At 40.1% G+C, this 5,292-nt stretch overlaps 1 pseudogene; it reads right to left on the bottom strand.

Annotated features, from left to right (window-relative positions):
- Positions 1-3,824: 3,824 nt before the first annotated feature.
- Positions 3,825-4,920, bottom strand: LOC100666581 (olfactory receptor 5A1-like; annotated as a pseudogene).
- Positions 4,921-5,292: the final 372 nt, after the last annotated feature.

Raw genomic sequence — 5,292 nt, 5'->3', positions numbered from 1 at the left:
AGGATAGTTTGTCTTCTTTGTGGTTACCTTATTATTTGCCCTTATTTTCCTAAATTTAAAACTAAATTTATTTCTTTGTATCGCCATATCTTCCTGTCCATATGGAAGGTGTATGATTACATTTCCTAGTCACTCTTTATTATTTTAATGTTGCCTTCTTTTATATAAATAACATTGCTGCTTTTATTTTTTATAATCTTGCTTTGTTTTTTTGGATTTCCCTGTCTGGGTTAACTTCTGGTTGCTCTGCCCAGTGTTCTAGTCTTGGGTTAATACCTGATATTATTGATTTTCTAACCAAAGAACTCCCTTTAGTATTTCTCATAGTTTTGGTTTGGTTTTTACGAATTCCCTAAACTTGTGTTTATCTAGAAATGTCTTAATTTCACCTTCATATTTAAGAGAGAGCTTTGCTGGATATACGATTCCAGACAGGCAATTTTTTCCTTCAATTTTTTAAATATGTCATCCCATTGCCTTTTTGCCTGCATGGTTTCTGCTGCTGAGTACTCTGAGCTTATTCTTATTGGCTCTCCTTTGTAGGTGACTTTTCGATTCTCCCTCGCTGCTCTTATAAGTCTCTCTTTATTTTTATTTTTTGCAAGTTTGATTATGATATGTCTTAGTGACTTTCTTTTAACATCTATCTTATGTGGAGTTCGATGAGTGCCTTCGATAGATATCTTCTCATCTTTCACAATATCAGGAAAGTATTCTGCCAACAAATCTTCAACAATTCTCTCTGTATTTTCTGTTATCCCTCCTTGTTCTCGTACTCCAATCACTCGTAGTTTATTTCTCTTGATAGAGTCCCACATGATTCTTAAGGTTTCTTCTTTTTTTTTTTTTAATTCTTTTATCTGATTTTTCTTCAAATATATTAGTGCCAAGTGCTTTAATCTTCAAGTTCAGAAATTCTAGCTTCTGCTTGCTCAGTTCTGCTCCTCTGACTTTCTATTTAGTTGTCTGTTTCTGTTATTTTATTGTTAATCTTCTGAATTTCTGATTGCTGTCTGTCTATGGATTTTTCCATCTTATTAAACTTTTCATTATGTTCCTGAAAAATCTTCCTAATTTCTTCAATTGCTTTATCTGTGTGTTCCTTGGTTTGTTCTGCATATTGCCTCATTTCCTTCCAGATGCCTTGAAGGGATCTATCAAACTTTTATATTCTGGCTCTGGTAATTCCAGGAATGCACTTTCATCTAGAAGATCCCTGGATTCTTTGTTCTGAGAGCCTGTTGAGGTGATCATGGTCTGTTTCTTTGTGACTTGATATTGACTGTTGTCTCCAAGCCATCTACAAGTTATTGTATTAGTTTATACTCGCTTACTGTGTCATAGCTGCTTGCTTTGTTTTGTTTTGGTATACCCCTATGGGTTGCTTGAGTGAGCTAGCTTGATTATTTTCACCTTTGGAGCCCTGACGTTCTGTCCCCAGATGGCTAGAGCTGTTATCAGGTATATCAGTCTAGAAGGCCATTCAGTTTTCTTGTATGAATTCAGCTCAGGTTTCCAGGTAGCTAGTTGTCAAGTGTGTGGTATGGGCTCTGTCCTACAGTCTTAGAGGGGTGGAGGTGATTGGTGTAGGTACTGGTATCTGATTGCAGCAGGGGGTCACACTCTGAACAAGGCAGGGGGCTGAGAATCGACCCCCGAGTGTCTCTGAGGAAAGCGCATCCCTGTTCCCTAGAGCATGCATGTGGGTGGGTTCTGCTGACGGACCGTGGGCACCCAAAGTTTTTGGTTGTAAGGACTGGGAGGTAGCAGTTATCTTTGGACACCCGTTCCGGGGGGTGGGTGACCTAAGTGGAGCTAACAGTCCTTAGGTCCTTGATGTGGGTAGGTGAGGATCTTGTTTAATAGGCAAAGCAATGTCAAATATCAAACACCCACCTTTCCACCACAAAGCTGAAATGGTTGGAGTCTGCCAACAAGGGCCTATTCTCCCAAAATAGGCCCATACAAGTCCATGCAGAAGGAAAAGGTGCTCAAGGTCCACAGATGATTTATGCCTGTACAGGAGCCACTTCTGTCCTGAGCTCCCTGGGTTAGTGGAGCTAGCAAATTATCTTTTCACCCATTTGCAAATTTTTTCCTTCCCCAAGGCTGGGAGGATGGATCTTAGGTACTCAACAGTGCCTATCTCAGCCTCAGGGAATTCAGCCACTAAAGCCAGCTTGGGGTTGGGGGGGGCGTGGTAAAATATATGCAAGTACTTAGCTTTTGCTAAAAGCACCATTCTCAGGTTCCAGAGGTGTGAGTAGTCTGTGTGGTCGGCTGATTCTCCCTGAGGAACTGCAGCCGAACGCTAGTACCAGCCCGCCACCACCGCTCCAGGAATGGTGCCTGAGGGCTCCCCACGATTCAGGCCTGGTAACTCCTCTCCACTTCTGAACAGTCTCTTTCTCCCCCTGCCCCTCAGTTCATTTTCTAAGCTTGCCTTTGAAGCTCAGGGCTGCCAGCTTGTCACAAATATGCTCATTTCACTTGTTTTTTTGGGTCTTTTTTGTAAAGAATGTTTGCCAGAAGCACCTGTCTAGTCCGCCATCTTGGCTCCGCATCTGGAAACCATCATTTGTGATGACTTTGCAGAGTGTCCAGGGTGCTACCATGAAGCATTGTCCAGGCCCACTTATGCCCAGAAATTGTTGTCCTTTGCCTTCTTTCTAGCATCCAGGAATCTTCCCAACCCTTGACCTTGAAGTTGGCCCCTCCCTCCTACTTTTTGTGTCTTCCCTATATTTTTCACAATTTCCTTCCATCCACTGGATTAAGAGGTAAAATGGAAAAAACTAGTTTCGTTGGAAGTAAACCCAGCTGTCATGGATTGAATTGTGTCCCTTAAAAATATGTGTATCAATTTGGCTATGCCATGATTCCCAGTATTTTGTGATTGTCCACCATTTTGTCATCTAATGTGATTTTCCTATGTGTTGTAAATCCTATCACTATGATGCTAATGAAATGAATTACCAGCAGTTGTGTTGATGAGATCTACAAGACTGGATTGTGATTTAAGCAACCTCTTTTGAGATTTAAGAGAAAGATGGGAGCAGAGACATGAGGACCTCATACTACCAAGAATGCAAAGCAGGGAGATGAGAGTGTTCTTTGGACCTGGGGTTCCTGCATAGGGAAGCTCCTAGTCCAAGGGAAGATGGGTGGGAAGGACATACCTCCAGAGCTGACAGACAAATAAAGTCTTACCTTGAAACTGACACCCTGAATTTGGACTTGTAGACTCCCAGACTGTTAGAGAATAAACTTCTGTTTGTTGAAGCCATCCACTTGTGGTATTTCTATTACAGCAGCACTAGATTACCAAGACACCAGGCAAAATCTCAATCTCCCTCTTTCTCTCCTTCTCTCTTGGTTTGGGTCCAAAATTATAGTGTTCCTTTAAAATAACTTTTAATTTTTTGTATGTCTAATTTTACACATTATTTAGTTTAATTCATATTGGAACTTAAATGACAATCAATAATAAATAAAGGAAAAGAAGAAAATTTGTGAAGAAACGAACATGCTGTTTGGGGTCCTGAATTCTTGCCATTTCTGTACATATAGTATCTAGCAACACTTTTCTTCCCAAGGTACAATCAACTTTTAGGCTTATATCTACATGAGGTCTAATTATGGACGCCAGTTTTTTAAGCTGTATTTACTTAACATCACTGTATCAAATTACACCTTGATGGCAGCTAAGCATAATGGCACCAAGAAATAAGAAAGCAAAGTTTTTGCTACTTCTTCTATCTAGTTATTCATGCAACAGACAGAAGACCACGTACACATTTTTACCTCCATCTACGTTATAGGTATAATAATAACTTCCCAAATATTCTCACTAACGAAAGGCTATTTCTCTCTTTATAAACCTATTGAGGGCCTCTTTGATCTCCTTATTTCTCAGACTATAGATCAGAGGGTTTAAAATCGGGATGATTATGACATAGAACACTGATAGCACCTTGTCCCGCTTCATGGACTGATTAGACTTGGGACTCAGGTACACAGAGAGAGCTGTGCCATAATAGAGTGTCACAGCTACCAGGTGGGAGGCACAGGTATTGAAGGCTTTGGTACTACCTTTGCCTGAGGATATTTTCAGGATGGAAGCTGCAATGAAACCATAGGATAAGAGGATAACAAACAAAGTACCAAATCCAACAACAATAGCTACCAGAAGAATAATCATTTGGCAGATGAAGGGATTGGAACAAGATAAGGAAATAATGTTAGGCAAGTCACAGAAAAATGTTGAATGATATTTGGCCCACAGTAGTAAAGTTGAAAGCAAGAGACTGTTTGAATTAAACTACTAAAGAAACCAGTCACATAGGCCCAAGCAACCATCTTCCCACAGAGGTCAGGTACCACGATGGCTGAGTATTGTAGCGGGATGCCAATGGCCACATATCGGTCATAGGCCATGGCGGCCAATAGGAAGCACTCAGCCAGAGCCATCCAGGCTGCAACAAAATATTGAGTTGCACAGGCAATGAAGGAAATCATTTTTTCTTTTCTTAGGAAGTCTGAGAGCATCCTTGGGCTGATGGAAGAAGAATAGCAGATGTCTATAAATGACAGGAAACTGAGAAAATAGTACATGGGTGTGTGCAGCTGGGAGTCCATCCTGATGAGAAGGATGAGACCCAGGTTCCAGATGAGAGTCACCAGGTAGATCCCAAGGAATATTGAAAAGAGGATGAGCTGCAGCTCTTTTTCACTTGAGAGACCCAGGAGAAAAAACATGGCCACAGATGATTGGTTTCCTTTCCATTCCATGGACCTGCTTGATGTCATCTGCTGAAGAATAGATGACAGATGTAAATAGCTTTATTCTCAAAGAAAGACATAGTTTTTTTTTCAGTCAAGCATGAGGCTAATTTTACAACATTAAAATATCAATGTTGAGTTAATACAATCCCCTTTCATACACAATCATCAATCTTAACTGAAAAATTCTCTTGGCAATGTATTATCATTCTTTCTTTGGGGACAAAAGGCTTTCAGTGGCATCATTAATCCATTTTCTTCTAAAATATCTTCATTTCCTATTTTACCATGGCACATTTTGCATATATGTGAGACTTTTTGGAGATAGGCCAAATTAGGAAAATAGTGCAATTTCTTTATATGACAAAATAGAAAAATTCTACTTGGACATTGCTTTGCTATTAACTCAATGACTGGAGAAGCTCCTGAATATTCGCAATAAGGAGACTGAATACGTACTCTTTAAAATCTCTTTGAGAAGAGGCCTTTAATTAATCTATATTAAGGCAC

This window comes from Loxodonta africana, chromosome 7 (genome assembly GCF_030014295.1).
Source record: "Loxodonta africana isolate mLoxAfr1 chromosome 7, mLoxAfr1.hap2, whole genome shotgun sequence".
Lineage (NCBI taxonomy): Eukaryota > Metazoa > Chordata > Mammalia > Proboscidea > Elephantidae > Loxodonta > Loxodonta africana.
Note: the sequence above shows the minus strand (reverse complement) of the source record. Positions and strands in the feature narration are given on the sequence as shown.